This window comes from Rhinoraja longicauda, chromosome 9, assembly GCF_053455715.1.
Source record: "Rhinoraja longicauda isolate Sanriku21f chromosome 9, sRhiLon1.1, whole genome shotgun sequence".
Taxonomy (NCBI): Eukaryota; Metazoa; Chordata; class Chondrichthyes; order Rajiformes; family Arhynchobatidae; genus Rhinoraja; species Rhinoraja longicauda.
Genome location: NC_135961.1, coordinates 49,080,569 through 49,100,359, shown reverse-complemented (window position 1 = coordinate 49,100,359; position 19,791 = coordinate 49,080,569).

Genomic DNA, 19,791 nt, shown 5'->3' with positions numbered 1-19,791 from the left:
AGTGAACTACTTTTTTTGAATTACAGCAGACCTTCTTATGAAGGACTCCCACAGTGGTATTGGGTAGGGAATCCCAGGATTTATCATTGATGATGAGGGACTGGCAGAATATTTCCAAGTCAGGATGGTGTTCGGGTTGGAGGGAAACCTGCAGGTTGGGATGTTCCCAGGCGCCTGCTATTCTTGTCCTTGTTGGTGAAAAAAAATCAAGGCTTTGGAAGGTGCTGTCAGAGTAGCCTAGATGGGTAAGTGCAGTGCATGTTGCAGACACTGTGCTTGTGGTGGGGGAATTCCATGTTTTGAGCCGTGAATGGGGTGCCAATTGGGCTGCGTTGTGCAGAATGGTGTGGAGTTTCTGGAGGGTTGTTGGCGCTGCACTCATCCTGGGTCTCTGACGCTTTAAGGCAGCAACTCTACCACTGTGCCACTATGAAAACTGGGCATTGGTGAACGTGTTATTGGTGAGTGTGAGGCACAAGAAGCAGCAGATGTTGGAATCTCGATCCCAAAAAGGTAAGCTGCTGGAGGAACTCAGCGCGTCAAGCTGCATTTATGAAAAGGACAGTTAATGTTTGGAGTTGAGATCCTTCACCCGGACTGGAAGGATAGAGGGAAAATCTCTGGAATATGGAGCTGGGAAGAGGTGGGGAAAGAGCTAGCAATCAATAAATGGATACACGTAAGTAGAGGTTGATTGGCAGATAAGAGTCACTCGGGAGGGGAGGATGGACGCAACAGAGACTGGGTGGCGATGTGGACGAGTGCAGATTCTGGAATTTGATAAGAAAGTGGAATAAGGCGGGATGGTGGTAAATGGGAACAACAGAGGCAGGAGAGAGGTGAGCAGAAGGGGCAGAGGGGATCCAGTGGGAGGCGTATATGTGATGGGCAGATGGGGTGGGTAGGAGGTTTGGAATGGTGTTGATATTGGTTGATTATTGTTATGTGTACAGAAATAATGAAAAGCTTTGTTTATGTGTTACTCAGTCATATCATACGAAACATAAGTACAATCAAGTCACATACAAGTACAACAGGTAATGCAAAGAGAAAAATACCAGAATGCAGAATTTAGTATTGCAGCATTATAGTATTGCAGTTACATAGAAAATGTCCAAGGTCCTTAAAGGGATAGGTTGGAAGATTTGGACTACTTCATAACTTATGGTGGGGCATTTAGTAGTCTGATAAAGCTGCTCCTGAATCTGGAGGAAAGTGTTTTCAAGCTTTTGTACTTACTGCGCAATGGGAGAGCAGAGAAGTGGGAATGACTCGGATGTAAAAGTCTTTGAATTGAATTGAATAAGTTTATTGGCCAAGTATGTACATATACAAGGAATGTGCCTTGGTGCTCTGCTCGCAAGTAACAACATGAACATGCAGTAAACAATTTAGAATAAAGCATAAAAGCATTAAAACATTAAGAATAAAATATTATAGTTTAAACCTGTGAATGAAATAAACCAGAGCAAAAGGAGGCTACAGCCATTTGGTTGTTGAGTAGAGCTACTACTTGACTATGTTGGTCGCATTCGCAAGGCAGCATGAAGTGTAGAAGGACTGGGCTACATCTACAACTCTCTGTAATTTCTTGCAGTCTTGGGCAGAGTTGTTGCCAAACCAAACTGTGATGCATCCTGATAGGATGCTTCCTACGATGCATGTGCAGATGTTGGGAAGAGTCATTGGAGACATTTTGAACTTCCTTAGTCTTCTGAGAAAGTAAAGGCATTGGTGTGCTTTTTTGGCTGTAGCTTCAATGTGGTTGGTCCAGGACAAATTGTTGGTAATATTTACAACTAGGAACTTGAAGCTCCCGATCATCTCCACTTCGACACCAGTGATGCTGATTGGGGCATGTACTCCACATCACTTCCTGAAATCAATAATGAACACAGTCTTATTTCCTGAAGTAACTGAATGTAGGGAAATTCAATACTGTAAATGTAGGCTAATTAACCACAGTAGCAAAATGCAGTATGATTCACTGCAGTAACTATATACTGAGCAATTCAATATAGTAACAAAATATCGAATAAATCCCAGCAGCAATAGGTGGAGAGAATTCACTCCCACACCCAGGTGTAGTATAAATCAGCAGAATAAATAACAAAAGAGAAGTTCTTGTTAATAAATATAGGCTAATTCACTTAACAACTAAGTAGAGTATCGTGTAATTCATTATAATGAAATGCACGTTAATTTATTCCAGTAACTAAATGTCTGTGGTACAGTGAGGTTAAATTCACCACAATCTCAAAATGTGGAACAATTCACTACAATAACTAAGTGTAGGGTCACTTCATTACCGTGACAAATCACCACAGTAGTAATAGTGCAGTAATTCACCAGAGTAACTAGATGTAGAATAATTCATTACTGTGACTAAAGGTAGGGTAAATTATTGCAGTAACCAAATGTGGGTAAATCTGCAGTTGAACATATCGGGTAATTTATTATGTAATAGATGAAAGGTTACTAAAGTAGTTAATGTAAGATAATTCACTACAGTAGTAATTGTCAAGTAATTACCTGCGGTAACTAAATATTGGGATATTTATTGTAGGATTTTGTAATTGACCACAGTGTGTTAATTACTGCAGGTAAATGACTAAATTTGGTGTCTAAAAGGGTATTTCACCACAGTTGTAACTATAGGGTGAATCACGAAATTTGTAAATGTAGGTAATTCACAACAGTAAATAAATAGAGAGTAATTTAAGATAGTTCACTATATTAAATGAATGTACTGAATTAATTCCAGTAATAAAATATAAAGGAAATCAATACAATAACAAGATAATTTGTTTCAGCAAATAATTACAGTATTTTTTTTCGTAGTTAATGTAGGATGATACGCTACAGCAACAAAATATATTGTAATTCATTCTAGCAGTTAAATGTAAGGAAATTCACTACAATAGTAGATACTGTATAATTCAGTATGATGGTAAATGTACAGTAATTCGCAAAATAGTAAGTGGAGGATAATTTACTGCCATATTAAATAGTTATAGAGTTCTACAGCATAGAGGTTCAGTTTAGTTTAGAGATACAGCATGGAAATGTGTCATCGGCCTACTGAGTCCACGCCGACCATCGATCACCCATTCACACTAGTTATCATATCATATCATATATATACAGCCGGAAACAGGCCTTTTCGGCCCTCCAAGTCCGTGCCGCCCAGCGATCCCCGTACATTAACACTATCCTACACCCACTAGGGACAATTTTTACATTTACCCAGCCAATTAACCTACATACCTGTACGTCTTTGGAGTTCTATGTTATCCCCTTTCACATCTGTTCCCTTTACACTAGGGGACAATTTGCCAAGGCCAGTTAACCTAGAAACCCACGCGTCTTTGAGATGTGGGAGGAAAGCTGAGCTCCCTGAGGAAACTCACGTGGTTACAAGAAGAATGTGCAAACTCTACACAGACAGCACCCGAGGTCAGGATCAAATGCAGATCTCTGGTGGTGTAAGGTAGCAGCTCCACAACTGTTCTGCCTTTCGACACAGAACCTTCAGAAACAGACCCTCCAGCCCAACCTGTCCATGGTAACCAAGTTCCCTACCTGAGCTATTCCCATTTCTCTGTATTTGACCCTTATCCCTCTAAACCTCTTCTATCCATGTACCTGTCCAAATGTATTTTAAACATTCTAATTGCACCCAGTTCTGCCAATTCCTCTGGCAGTTTGCATACACACCCACCATCCTCTGTATGAAAAAGTTGCCCCTCATGCCCCGTTTAAATCTTTCCTCTCTCACCTTATGTTTATGCCCTCTACTTTTAAACACTCCTAGACTGTGACCATTCACCTTTTCTTTGCCCTTCATGATTTTATATTCCTCTCAACCTCCTACAGTGCAGATAAAAAGCCCCAGCCTATCCAGTCTCGCCTTATAACTGAAGCACACCAGTCTCGATATCATCCTTGTGAATCTTTTCTGCACCTTTTCCAGCTTAATGACATCCTTCCTACAGATGGGCAACCAGAACTGCGCACAATACTCCATGTGTGGACCTAGCAGTGTTTTGTACAGTTGTAACATGATGTCCGATCTCTTGTACTCAATGCCCCGACCAGTAAAGGCAAGGATACCAAAGGCCTTTTTTACCACCCTGTCTACATATGTCACCACTTTCAGGAATTGATATATTGAGCAACTTTCAATATTGGACACTTCAATAAATAAATAAATATAAGATGGTTTCCTACATCTGTAAAGTTAGGTTCATAGACAACAGTAACCGGATATAATTTTTTACTGTAAATTAATGGTGAATTGATCACCTGTTAGTGATTTATAGTGATTTTCTATAATAACCATATTTAGGATAATTGGCCATCATAACTAAATTGATTACCATTTGCTACAGTAATTGACTGTAGGGCAATGCACTACAATCAATGGCTGTAATATAATTTGTGACAGCAGTAAATGGAGGTTAGTTCTCCACCATCCTAAACGGAAGTAATTTACCATGGTAGTGTATGGCCTTCCATCACAGTGAGGAGGTGACTGGAGGAGACTCACTGTGATGGATGTTTCTTTTTTTTGTTTTGTGTTGGTTTGTGATTGTGTGTGTTATTGCTTTATTTTTATTGCTTATTGTTGGACTGTGGGTAATGGAATTTCGTCCAAAAGACTTGTTTTTTTGGGATGACAATAAAGGCTACTCTTATTCTGATGTAGGATATTTCAGTAGTATATTGGAAGAAGTGGAAGTGAATTGCAGCTTTGCCTTGAGGCTGTATTTCAGTCTATGAATGGTGGAAAGGGTGGATATAAAAGAACAGGCTTGCATCTCCTGCTGTTGTGTGGGAACATGAAGTGAGAAGTGGGTGTTACTGGATGAGGAAGAGTGAACCAGAACATCGCAGGGAATGGACCTTTTGGAATGCAGGGATATGAGTACAAGGACAACTTGTGTCTGGCGGTGGAATCACGTTGAAGGTTTTGAAAATTACTATCTGTTGGGTGTGTAGGATGGTGGCATGGAAGAAGGGGACAAATGGAGTCCTATCCTTGTTCTGGGTTGGAGAGGAGGGCGTGGGCGGCAGTGTGGGAAATGACACAGACATAGTTGAGAGCCTGTTGACTGCATTGAAGGGAAAGCCATCATTGAGCATAAAGGATGACCCTTTTGAAGCACTGGTGTGGAACTCATCATAAGAGATGTGATGGAGTTGTTGAGGTACCTGGTTGAATAGAACATCTTTAAAGGAAGCAAGGTGGAGGAATGGTATAACTCTGGGAATTAGTTTAGTTTAGTTTAGTTTATTGTCACGTGTACTGAGGTACAGTGAAAAGCTATTGTTGCTTGCTAACCTGTCAACGGAAAAACAATACATGATTACGTAGATGTGTGGCCGTATAATGAACCTATCGCCTGAGTTGCAGATAGGGAAGTCAAGAATGCAAAAATAAAACGTTGAAGATGGACCAAATAAAAAAGAAAATATGCAAGATTAAAATAAGGACCACTCCAGGAACCCTACAATGTAAAAGGTATACTTGGACATATGCGCATTCTCTCTTTTGATTTGGAGAAGGTGAGAGAAATTAAAGGAAAGGCCATTCAATAAAAGAAAGTTTGGCCAAATGAATGAGAGTTGCAGTGGAGGAAGATGACTGAGCCTCAGTTCACAAAGGAAGTGAAGTCGCCCAGACATCCTGGTAAAGCATGGAAGTCCACCAGCATATGCCATTCATTTTGTCTTTGCTTCATCCTGTCACAGATGTTCCTTTTGTACTCTTCAGCCCTTAACCTTCTCTGCAACTTAAAACATGTTTCATTTCACATCATTGACTTACAATGTTTACTCTGCTTCTCTCTCCCTGCAAAGGCTGACTAACTTGCCGAGTATTTCCAGCATTTTCTATTTTTATTAAATAGAATTTTTTAATTAACGCAGACCAGCAAATACAGATGTGATGTATGAATCTAGCTGAATTTGCTCAGGTCCTGACAACAAGTCCTCGTAAATCTTCTCTGCAATCTTCAAACAATAGAATCAATCTTCTTTGAGCATTAACAATCTGCTTTCTGTCATGGGCCTCCTCCAGTGCCATAGTGAGGCCCACCGGAAATTGGAGGAACAGCACCTCATATTTCGCTTGGGCAGCTTGCAGCCCAGCGGTATGAACATTGACTTCTCCAACTTTGGATAGTTCCTCTGTCCTTCTCTTCCCCTCCTCCTTCCCAGTTCTCCCTCTTTCTTCCTGTCTCCACCTTTATCCTTCCTTTGTCCCGCCCCCCTGACATCAGTCTGAAGAAGGATCTCGACCCGAAACGTCACCCATTCCTTCTCTCCTGAGATGCTCCCTGACCTGCTGAGTTACTCTAGCATTTTGTGAAATAAATACCTTCGATTTGTACCAGCATCTGCAGTTATTTTCTTATATCAACAATCTGCTGTTTGACTTGTGCAACAGGTTGCCCAGAGCAATTCAGCAGCCAAATGATGTACAACAAATTATTAACGTTCTGAATGCAGTGGCATTGAAATGATTATAAAATATCAGGTTTAATCCTAATGTCGATGTGATTTCCCAATAAAAGTAGTCACTCTCCGTGTTTGTAATAAAAAGGCTGCGACAGCTGTGGAAAGAATGCATATCAAATAAGAATATTAATAGATCAAGCCAAGGTCTTTTCACAGTCAGATAAGCCATCAAATGTAGGCAGTAAGATGGATCACAGTCAATATTCGTGAAGAGCACATTTGGTTAAATATGTTTAAAAGAAATCCTGGTATTGATTTGGCAGTTAACATATCTTTTTTTTTAAATAAAATGAATAGCATAGTTAATTATAATACTGAATAATTGAATATATTTGATGGCACCCAAACCTCACGTTCCTTGAAAGTGGCATCACAGGTGATATGGTCAAGAAGACTTTCGGCACATTGGCCTTCATCAGTCAGAGTATTAAGTATAGAAGTTGGGAGGTCACGTATGCTACGGTTACATAAAATGTTGATGAGGCCATATTTAGAGTACAATGTTCAGTTTTGGTCACCATGTTATAGGAAAGTTGTTGTCAAGCTTGAAAGGGTTCAGAGAAGATTTACTAGAATGTTGCCAGAACTTGAGGGACTGAGCTATGGGGAGAGGTTGAGCCGGCTAGGGCATTCTTCTTGGGAGCACAGGAGGATGAGCAATGATCGTATAGAAGTGTCCAAAATCTTGAGAGGGATAGATCAGATAAACACACAGAATCTTTTGCCTGGAGTAGGGACTCTGAGTTTGAATGAAGCAATCTGAGAAACAGACCTTAAAAAGGGCAAACAATAAATGGTTGAGTCAATGATATAAATCAAAATTGACCTGGAATTCAAATTCACATTGAGCCATGCTATGAGAGCAAAACAGGAGAGAACAATGTAGAAACTATCAGGAAGAATTTCCTATTGTGATCAACTTTTTGAATGCAATTTTAATTTAGTGAAGACAAAAACATGTAACCAGATTAATTTGGGATAAAGTGATAGGAATGTAAAATGATTTGTACTTGAATGGATGAGCAAGTTGTCTGAAGGTCTCAAAGGGTTCAAAAGGGTTCAAAGGTTCAAAGGTCAGTTTAGTGTCACTTGTACCAATTAAGGTACAGTGAAACTCAAATTACCATACACCCATACTAAAAAAAAGCAACAAGACACACAACTACATAAAAGTTTACATACACATCCACCACATCAGATTCCCCACATTCCTCACTGTGATGGTAGGCAATAAAGTCTAATCTACTTCCTCTTTATTCTCCCGCGGTCAGGGCAGTCGAACCATCTGCAGTCGGGGCGATCGAAGCTCCCGCAGCCGGCGATCGAAGCCCCCGTGTCGGGGCGGTCGAAGCTCCTGCGGCCTAGAGCACCCGATGTCAGTCACTAACCAGGGACTGCGAGCTCCACGATGTTAAATTCCGCAGGCTTCCATGGTTGGAGCTCGAAGGTCGATCCCCGACAGGGACCGCCAGCTCCACGATGTTAAGTCCTGCAGCCTCTCCCGGTTGGAGCTCCCGAAGTTGGTCTCCAGCAGAGGCCGCCAGCTCCACGATGTTAGGCCGCAGTGCGGACGGAGATACGATACAGATTTTTTAAATCGCATCTCTGTCGAGGTAAGAGATTTAAAAAAGCTTCCCACAACCCTCACCCCGACATAAAACAAGCTAAAGGACACTAAAACATACATTTAACACATACTAAAACAAAACAAAAAAGGAAGGGATGAGACAGACTGTTGGTGAGGTGGCCTCATCCGTTGCCGATGGTCTCCCTCATCCATATTGACTTTGTGACCCGGTGACGTTCCCTCTGTCCCTGTAAATGAGCAACCAGCTTCTGTCCAGTACTTAATTCATATATAGCAGCATGTTCATTTTCAGTTTTAGGATATTCATCCTCAATGTAGTCAGGGAGAAGGATTTGTTTCCCCATTTATTTTAGATTGTCAGCTCCAGTCATCCTATTTTATCCTTTTATATTTTTCTCGTCTCCTTTAGTGCTCTCTGTTTTCCTACCTTCTTGAGATGATGGTTTAGATTTAGATTTATTATTATTATAGTCACATAAGTGAAAAGCTTTATTTTGCATGCTATCCAAATAGATAAGATACATTATATATAAATATAATCAAGTCAAACTCAAATAGAACAAAGGGGAAGATACAGAATGCAAAATATTGTTCTCAGCATTGTAGTGCATCAGTTCCGTAGACAAAATCCAATGTGCACAATGGGGAAAGGTGAATCAGTCATGGAATTAGCTTATGGAAGGATAGAACTGATGCTTCCTAATAGAGAAGAAGCTGTTCCTGAGTCTAGTGGTACGTGGTTTCAAGCTTCTGTACCTTCTGCCAGAAGGGAACAGGGAGAAGAAGGAATGACTGGGATGGGACAAGTCTTTGAATGTATTGACTACTTTTCCGAGGCAACATGAAATGTAGGTGGAGTTAATGGTGGGAAGTCTGGTCTTTGTTGTGGACTTGGCTACACATATAACTCTCTGCAATTTCTTGCGGTCTTGGGCAGAACTTTTGCCAAATCAAGCTATGATGCAACCTAACTGTAGGTTTTCTATGGTGTATCTGAAGAAGTTTGTAAGAGCGTTTGGAGACATGCCAAGTTTCTTCAGTCTCTTCAGGGAGAAGTCGGTGTGCCTCCTTGGCTGTCACATCAAAGTGGTTGATCCACATGAGATGATGTAATATTAATGTCAAAGAACATGAAGCTCTGAACCATTTCCATTTCGGCACCGTTGATGCTGATTGGGGCATGTACTCCACATGCTTCCTGAAGTCGATAACCAACTCCTTCATCTTGCTGACATTGAAGGAAAGGTTATTGTCCTGGCACCATGTTACTGTGTTCTCTATGTCCTTCCTGTAAACCGTCTCATCGCTGTTTGTGATCTGGCGCACCACCGTAAAATAGTTAGTGCAAAGAGAAAACAACAATGTTTAAATGTATAAATAACAATGTTTTACACTGCAATTCTATCTATGAAGGCTAAAAGGTTATAATGTAAAAAACAGCAAAAATAAATGGCGAAGGACTGTACAGCAAAAATAGATGGCGAAGAACTACTCAACATTGCACAGTGCCAAATCTTCAAAGAGGATCTCACTGCTGATCTGTTTAGAACTGCACTGGCTTTCTGCATAAGTGTAAATATTGTGGCGCAGCAGTAGAGTTGCTGCCTTACATCGCCTACGGTGCCAGAGACCCGGGTTCGATCCCGACTACGGATGCTGTCTGTACGGAGTTTGAACGTTCTCCCCGTGACTGCGTGGGTTTTTTTCCGAGATCATCGGTTTCCTCAAAAGAAGGTTAATTGGCTGGGTATAAATGTAAATTGTCCCTTGTGTGTGTAGGATTGCATTAATGAGCGGGGATCGCTGGTCGGTGAGGACGGTGGGCCAAAGGGGGTGTTTCTGTGCTGTATCTCTAAAACGAAAAAAACCAAAAAAACATTAAAAATAAAATTCATTGTTGAGCTTATTTTCAGAGAGAATCAAAAGTTTGCTGGTTTCATGAGAATTTCCGATGCCTGGATACCAGATAAACGGGAGTTTACATGGAATTGTAGTTACTGATATGGAGACATGGAAGTCAACTTGCACAAAAGGTCTCATGAACAGCAATGTTACAATGATCACAAATCCACTGGTGCCAGTTGAGAAATTAGTAACAGACGTGCAAACTCTTCTTCAAGATGCTGTCCAAGCATGTGTTGTTTCCACATGAGAGAGAAGATGAAGTCTTGGCTTTAATATCTCATCTGAAAGTTGGAATTGCTGACATTGTAGCAGTTATTTGGCATTGCCCTGGAACATTGACCTCGATTTGGTTATCAACAATAGCATGAACTCGTAACTTGTTGCAACTCACTGACTCAATTGTTAAAGGTTATTGAGCTTTGAAAGTCCTGGGTCTTGTTCTCTTAATGCTGAAAAACATTCAGTTTAGTTGGGAGGATAATGACCTCAAGGAGTGGGAAAATTCTACCCTGACCTATCTAGACGTCCCAGACTTTGGGTAATGTATTAGAATCTAATTAGTTATAGAATCATACAGCATGGAAAATGGCCCTTTAACCCTACTTACCCATGCTAACCAATATGCCCCATCCACTCTTTTAGATCAAACCTAACACACAATTTTCTGGTGCTGATCATTGCACAATAACAAAGAGACAGATTTCCTTCTGTTCTTGATTCACAATGCAGCTATCACTCTATGTCACTATCCTCAGTTAGAATAAACAGGTTTCCTTGTATTTTGTTTTGTTATATCACGGACAGGTGGACATATCAGAAATGGTCATGGGCATTGAGCCAGCACATACTGTCCTCCATGGCTAAGTATGTGGTTCTTCTGCCTCTGAGTCAGAAGGTTCCCACTCAAACAACAAACATGCATTCTTAGCGGGCTGTACTGTCGAGGTCAGACAAAGTACAACTCTTTCAGAAATAGCATTTTTCACAATGGTTGATAAACTAATACCATATCTCGTCTATCAGATACATGTACAAAGTCCCGTGACATTATTTTGTAAAGGAGGAAAGAGAATTTATTCCAGTGTCCTGGACAATATTTACCTCAGGACGATCATCGGATGTGGTTGGTAGTGTTCCATTGCTGAGGTTGGATTATAGTTGTGCAGGTCAATTCAAAAACCTGATGGTTGTCAGAAAGTTTTGTTCCTGAAACTGGTGGTGAGGGTCTAAGGCTTATGTAGCTCCTGCCTGACAGTCGTAGTGTCAAGAGGGCATGGTGGGGAACTTTGATGATAGACACCACCTTCTTGAGGCAGCACCTCATGTAGATTCTTTCAAAAGTGGGGACGCTGTGCCCATGATGGACTGGGATGAATCCACCACTCTGCAGTCTCTTGCTTTCCTGTGCTTTGGAATTAAGGTCATAAGTGATAGGAGCAGAATTAGGCCATCTGTCCCATCAAGTCTACTCCGCCATTCAATCATGACTGATCTATCTCTCCCTCCTAACCCCATTCCCCTGCCTTCTCTCCATAACCCTTGACACCCGCACGAATCAAGAATCTATCTATCTCTGCCTTAAATATTCACTGACTTGGCCTCCACAGCCTTCTGTGGCAAAGAATTCCACAGATTCACCTCCCTCTGACTAAAGAAATTCCTCCTCATCTCCTTCCTAAAGGAAAGTCCTTTAATTCTGAGGCTATGATCTCCAATCCTAGACTCTCCCACTAGTGGAAACATTTTCTCCACATCCACTCTATCCAAGCCTTTCACTATTTGGTAAGTTTAAATGAGCCCCCCCCCCCCCCCCCCCCCTCCCCCTCATCCTTCCAATCTCCAGCGAGTACAGGCCCAGTGCTGTACCAAACCATGATGCATCCAGCTGGAATACTTTCAATCTTGCATCTTTGGAAGTTTGTTAGAGCATGCTGAATCTTTTTAAATTTCTAAGAAAGTAGAGCTGCAGATGTTCCTTTTTCATGAATACGTCTTTGTGCTGAGTCCAGGGCAGGTTTTCCAAGATGTTAACACTCAGGAATTTGAAGCTGCTACCTCTCCACTGTTGACCAACCAATTAAAATGGATAGGTGGTCTCCCAACTTCACTTTCCTGACACCCATGATTATTTCCTTTGTTGATATTGAGCGAGATGTTGTTATTGTGGCACCACTCAACCAGGTGTTCTATCTCTCTCCTCTGTGGTGACTCATCACCAGCCATGATTCAGCCAACAACAGTTGTGTTGTCTGCGAAATCGATGGCTATGGAACTGTGCTTAACCACACCTACATGGGGGTAAAGAGAGTAGAGCAGGTAACTATACACACAGCCCTGAGGTGCGCATTTGTTGCTGGTGAGGGAGGAGGAGATATTATCACCATTCGGCACTAATTAAGTTTTGTCAAGGATCCAGTTGCAAAGGCAGGTACAGAGTCTCAGGCCCCAGGTCTTGAAGCTGGGAAAGGATGATTAAGTTGAACACCGAGCTCTAGTTGCTCAACAGCACCCTGACGTATTTGTTCCTGTTATTCACATGGCCCATCGCGGAGGGGAGAGTCAGTTAAATTGCACCTGCTGTTGTGGCAATAGGCAAATTGAAGCAAAGCCATGTCAAGTCAAAGGCAACAGATGATTCTCACCACAACCAACTTCTTGAAGCATTTCATTACATTGAACGTAAGTGCTTTCAGGGAGATATGGGCATGGATCCCATGAGCCTTGTGTTGATAATAGTTCGGTTGCACTTGTTTGCCTGGTTGAAGTCCCTCTGTGTTGTCACTGTGGTCATAAACGGATCTTCCATCATACAACACAATAAACAACCCAAAATATTTATTATACGTAAAACTTAAGTATGCATGATATAAAAGTAGTTGCCTGTGTCTGCTCCACCATTCATCAAGTTCATCAAGTGAGGAAAGACATTATAGCCTTAGAGGGAGTACAGAGAAGGTTCACCAGATTGATCCCTGGGATGGCAGGACTTTCATATGAAGAAAGACCGGATAGACTAGGCTTACACTCCCTGGAATTTAGAAGACTGAGGGGGGATCTTATAGATACATATAAAATTCTTAAGGGGTTGGAGAGGCAAGATGCGGGAAGATTGTTCCCGATGTTGGGGAAGTCCAGAACTAGGGGTCAGCTTAAGGATAAGGGGGAAGTCTTTTAGGACCGAGATGAGAAAACATTTCTTCACACAGAGAGTGGTGAGTCTGTGGAATTCTCTGCCACAGAAGGTAGTTGAGGCCAGTTCATTGGCTATATTTAAGAGGGAGTTAGATGTGGCCCTTGTGGCTAAAGGGATCAGGGGGTATGGAGAGAAGGCAGGTACAGGTTACTGAGCTGGATGATCAGCCATGATCATATTGAATGGCGGTGCAGGCTCGAAGGGCCGAATGGCCTACTCCTGCACCTATTTTGTATGTATGTATGTATGACAGATCTTCTACCTCCTACCTACCTTTCTTACACTAAGCCCAGATCTCTTGATTTCCTTAATGCCTGAAATCTGTCTTGTCTTTGCACTCTCCAGGTATCCCATTTCATTGATGAAATAAATGAACTTTCAATCACTCAAGTGAAAAATATGTGATAAAGTAGACAAAGCTAATGGTTTATTTGGTTCATATGAAACCAGTACAAAATAAATTAAATTAAAAATTAAGCCTGATTTAATAAAATATAATGAACCAGATTTTTTTTTTCATTTAGCTGACCCAATTAAACTGTACATCTCCCAGGGTAGCACAGTTAATGGTGACACTCATTTCTTTTCATTGCCTTATTATTAGTACAAGAATTCATTAGTGGCCACTAGTATTAAAATTTCTGGATTAATTATGTTGTTTGCAGTGTTTCATCTTGGAGGATTTGCTGTTTATTTGAAGTTGCGTCAGCTACCAGCTACTCCATTATCAGACTTTATATCAGAATGTTGTTAGAAGCCTGTGTGCATTCATGACATTTTTCTATCTGTGATGCCCCACTTAGTCATAAATTAGCGAATCCCCAGATTCAAGCTCTTAATCGCTCTTTTGTCAACCCCGTGTTAAGTTTATCTAAATGTCTGCTCATCAGTCTAGCAATCTTAACCACACATTATCTATCTATCTATCTATCTATTCTATCTATATAATACTAAAACTCTGCGGTCCAACATTCCGTATGTATGTATGTATATGTGTATGTACGGAAGATTACTTACAAACCCTACTCCTCCTAGACGGTACACCAAAGCGCTACGATTTTTGTACCGCCGTATTCACCATTAACCTGGGCAACTATTGTAAGTACTTTCGTTCAAATTGAAGCTACCTTTTTAAAGCTAGAGAGATATTAAAGTTTAAATTTTCATTTCTAACCCTTTTCTTCAAGGGGCTACATTTGTTTCCAAAAGTTTACAGAAAAGGATTTAGTTTTCAGCAAGGATTTAGTTTTCAGCTTGTGACGGCGGCTACATTGTTTCGAAAAGCTTCCAAGAAGTCTTTTTTGTTATTGCAAGTCAAGTCAAGTCAAGTCACCATTTAAAAACAACCCACGTTGACCAAAGTACTGCACATCTGATTAGGAAAAAAAACAAAAACATCTGATTAGGAAAAAAAAAAAAACGGGCACACTTGGAGAGTAAGAGTGGGGCTGGGGAAGGAGAGAATGGGGGGTGTGGGGACGGGCCCAACGGGCCCTCCCCAACGGGCACACTTGGAGAGTAAGAGTGGGGCTGGGGGAGGAGAGAATGGGGGGTGTGGGGACGGGCCCAACGGGCCCTCTTTTCTAGTATAATACTAAAACTCTGCGGTCCAACATTCCGTATGTATGTATGTATATGTGTATGTACGGAAGATTACTTACAAACCCTACTCCTCCTAGACGGTACACCAAAGCGCTACGATTTTTGTACCGCCGTATTCACCATTAACCTGGGCAACTATTGTAAGTACTTTCGTTCAAATTGAAGCTACCTTTTTAAAGCTAGAGAGATATTAAAGTTTAAATTTTTCATTTCTAACCCTTTTCTTCAAGGGGCTACATTTGTTTCCAAAAGTTCCCAGAAAAGGATTTAGTTTTCAGCAAGGATTTAGTTTTCAGCTTGTGACGGCTACATTGTTTCGAAAACCTTCCAAGAAGTCTTTTTTGTTATTGCAAGTCAAGTCAAGTCAAGTCAAGTCAGTTTTATTTGTATAGCACATTTAAAAACAACCCACGTTGACCAAAGTACTGCACATCTGATTAGGAAAAAAAACAAAAACATCTGATTAGGAAAAAAAAATAAAAATTAAGGCTATAGTGGTCACTTGACATACACAGATCACGAGGACGGGCCCAACGGGCACACTTGGAGAGTAAGAGTGGGGCTGGGGGAGGAGAGAATGGGGGGTGTGGGGACGGGCCCAACGGGCCCTCTTTTCCGGGCCCAACGGGCACACTTGGAGAGTAAGAGTGGGGCTGGGGGAGTGAGAATGGGGGGTGTGGGGACGGGCCCAACGGGCCCTCTTTTCTAGTATAATACTAAAACTCTGCGGTCCAACATTCCGTATGTATGTATGTATATGTGTATGTACGGAAGATTACTTACAAACCCTACTCCTCCTAGACGGTACACCAAAGCGCTACGATTTTTGTACCGCCGTATTCACCATTAACCTGGGCAACTATTGTAAGTACTTTCGTTCAAATTGAAGCTACCTTTTTAAAGCTAGAGAGATATTAAAGTTTAAATTTTTCATTTCTAACCCTTTTCTTCAAGGGGCTACATTTGTTTCCAAAAGTTTCCAGAAAAGGATTTAGTTTTCAGCAAGGATTTAGTTTTCAGCTTGTGACGGCTACATTGTTTCGAAAAGCTTCCAAGAAGTCTTTTTTGTTATTGCAAGTCAAGTCAAGTCAAGTCAGTTTTATTTGTATAGCACATTTAAAAACAACCCACGTTGACCAAAGTACTGCACATCTGATTAGGAAAAAACAAACAAACATCTGATTAGGGAAAAAAAAAAAGAATGAAGGCTATAGTGGTCACTTGACATACACAGATCAGGAGGACGGGCCCAACGGGCACACTTGGAGAGTAAGAGTGGGGCTGGGGGAGGAGAGAATGGGGGGTGTGGGGACGGGCCCAACGGGCCCTCTTTTCCGGGCCCAACGGGCACACTTGGAGAGTAAGAGTGGGGCTGGGGGAGTGAGAATGGGGGGTGTGGGGACGGGCCCAACGGGCCCTCTTTTCTAGTATACTACTAAAACTCTGCGGTCCAACATTCCGTATGTATGTGTGTATGTGTGTATATACGGAAGATTCCGAAGAATTTCTGTCCATAACTTACAAACCCTATTCCTCCCAGACGGTACACCAAAGCGCTACGATTTTTGTACCGCCATATTCACCATTAACCTGGGCATCTATTGTAAGTACTTTCGTTCAAATTGAAGCTACCTTTTTAAAGCTAGAGAGATATTAAAGTTTAAATTTTCATTTCTAACACTTTTCTTGAAGGGGCCAAACCCTACTCCTCCCAGACGGTACACCAAAGCGCTACGATTTTTGTACCGCCGTATTCACCATTAACATGGGCAACTATTGTAAGTACTTTCGTTCAAATTGAAGCTACCTTTTTAAAGCTAGAGAGATATTAAAGTTTAAATTTTTCATTTCTAACCCTTTTCTTGAAGGGGCTTCAGCGCGTGATGTCACAATGGCACCCGTGCACCAATGAGAGATCAGCTCGCGATGGACAAGCGGCTGCTATTGGGTGTTTACTACTTTAAATTTACATGATTTTTTTTCTGACCTTTTTTTTCAAGGTCTTCAGCTTGTGACGTCACAATGCTTGTGTGAGATGTTGCAACATTGTTGCGAAAAGCAACTGCCAGTTTTTTAAAGTTGTGCGAGTCACTTAACATACACAGATCAGCATGGGGCCCCTATTCCCTCCCTCCCCCCCCCTTCCCCCCTCAACCCCTTCCTCCCCACTCCTTCCCACCTCCACCCCCCCTCCCTCCCCCCCTTCCCCCTCCCCTCCCCCCTCCCTCCCCCTCCACCCTCCACACCTCCCTCCCTCCCCCTTCCCTCCCTCCCCTCCTCCCGGTTACAATGGAAACCCTACGAGGACGGGCCCAACGGGGAAAGAGGGGTACTGGGAAAAGGGGAGGTCCAGCTTCCCCCCTCAACCCCTTCCTTCCCACCTCCATCCCCACTCCATCCCCCATCCTCCCCCTCCCTCCCCAACTCCCTCCCCCCTCCCCCTCCCCCTAACTCCCCCCCTCCCTCCTTCCCTCCATCCCTCCCTCCCCAATCCCTCCCCCCTCCCTCCACACCTCCCTCCCTCCCCCTTCCCTCCCTCCCCTCCTCCCGGTTACAATTGAAACCCTACGAGGACGGGCCCATCGGGGAAAGAGGGGTACTGGGAAAAGGGGAGGTCCCCCTCCCTTCCCCCTTCCCCCTCCCCTCCCCCTCCCTCCCCCCTACCCCCTCCCTCCCCTCCCCTCCTCCCTCCACACCTCCCTCCTCCCTCCCTCCCCTTCCCTCCCTCCCCTCCTCCCGTTTACAATGGAAACCCTACGAGGACGGGCCCAACGGGGAAAGAGGGGTACTGGGAAAAGGGGAGGTCCCCCTCCCTCCCCCTTACACCCTCCCTCCCTCCCCCTCTCCCTCCCCCCTCCCCTCCCCCCTCCCTCCCCCTCCCCTCCTCCCTCCACACCTCCCTCCTCCCTCCCTCCCCCTTCCCTCCCTCCCCTCCCGGTTAAAATGGAAACCCTACGAGGACGGGCCCAACGGGGAAAGAGGGGTACTGGGAAAAGGGGACGTCCCCCTCCCTCACCCCCTCCCCTCCCCCCTCCCTCCCCCCTACCCCCCTCCCTCCCCTCTCCCTCCCCCCCTTCCCCCTCCCTCCCCCTCCCCTCCTCCCTCCCCCTCCCCTCCTCCCTCCACACCTCCCTCCTCCCTCCCTCCCCCTTCCCTACCTCCCCTCCTCCCGGTTACAATGGAAACCCTACGACGACGGGCCCAACGGGGAAAGAGGGGTACTGGGAAAACGGGTGGTCCCCCTCCCTCCCCCCTCCCTCCCCTCTCCCTCCCCCTTCCCCCTTCCCCCCTCCCCCTCCCCTCCCCCCTCCACACCTCCCTCCTCCCTTCCCTCCCCCCCACTCCCCTCCCGGTTACAATGGAAACCTTACGAGGACGGGCACAACGGGGAAAGAGGGGTACTGGGAAAAGGGGAGGTCCCCCTCCCTCCCCCTTCCACCCTCACCCCTTCCCCCCACCCCTCCCCCTCTCCCTCCCCCCCTCCCTCCACCTCCCCCCCTTCCCCCCTCCCCCTCCCTCCCCCTCCCCTCCTCCCTCCACACCTCCCTCTTCCCTCCCTCCCCCCTCCCTCCCTGCCTCACGGTTACAATGGAAACCCTACGAGGACGGGCCCAACGGGGAAAGGGGTGTGCTGGGGAAAGGGGGGGGGGAGAGTAAGAGTGTATCTGGGGGAGAGAGAATGGGGGGGTCTGAGAATGGGGACTGGGGAGGGGAACAACAGGGGGCTTGGTGGTTTGGGAAAGAAGAGTACTGGGAAAAGGGGAGGTACCCCTCCCTCCCCACTCTCCTCCCTCCCTCATCCCTCCCTCCCTCCCGTCCCAGCAGCGCTGACCGCCGGGAGGTGTAGTCGCCGTCACCTCTCCCGCTGTTTGATTTCATTTATAAGAAAGACATTTATTTAAAATGAGGAATGTGATTTTCATTAAGTTTGATTTTATTTATTTTAAAAAAGCTGATGCTCTATAGATAAGTTTATTTCCTTTTCAACAAAGAACGCTGTTTATTTTAAAGTAAAATAGACCCTCCCCCCACCCCCCTCCCTCCCCTCTCCCTCCCCATCCCCCTCCCCTCCTTCCCCCTCCCCTCCCCCCTCCACTCCACCCTCCCCTCCCCCCCTCCCTCCCACTTCCCTCCCTCCCATCCTCCCGGTTACAATGGAAACCCTACGAGGACGGGCCCAACGGGCCCACTCGGTCTAGTTATCATTAAATCTCTGAGGAGACATAAGAGGAGCTAATTTTGCTGATGCAGATGGACATTGAGAATCTCAAAGGAGAAATGTTATTTGAACAATCTTACGAACAAATTGGAACATTAACTAGCTATTCATTGTGATGTTTATGATACCACATTCTGAGCAAGGCAGCTGGCATCTGCCCATGGTTTACAAGTAACTGGACTTCAGGATAACAGTATCATCTGTATGAGATGTGAAGAAGTTTTATATAAATGCTGGTCTTTTACTGTAAAACATACATTGCTCGATAAAAAATTGTGTTTTTGTCAAGATCTGATCACTGCCAAACAGTGGAACAGAATGGTTGCATTAATTGCTTAAAAGCAAATGAAATCTTGTTTCAGGTTTCTGTAAATCTTACCAAAAAAAAGCTAAACTCTATAAGTCATCATGAGCGGGTGCTGACATCTTGGGTAAATTGCCGAACATATTGTTTACATTCGGCTACCACATGGTCGATAAACGGAAAGAACGCCAGGAAAATATTGCTGCACAGCCAACACTCACAACCTGCCTGCCAATCCCCCAGTGTTTGGACATATAGGCATTACTTTCGTAGCGTAACCTTCAATTCAATTTCCTGATCAAATTTGAAGGGAATAGCGAGCATTTCACATTTAAAATGGATGAGGGCAAGATTTTGGATCCACTTACCTTGGTCCCGTACATCAATAAGGCATAGAGGTCAACGAAACATTTTCTCATGTTCAAGAAATGAAATGCCTGGAAGGCAGCTGGGAACAG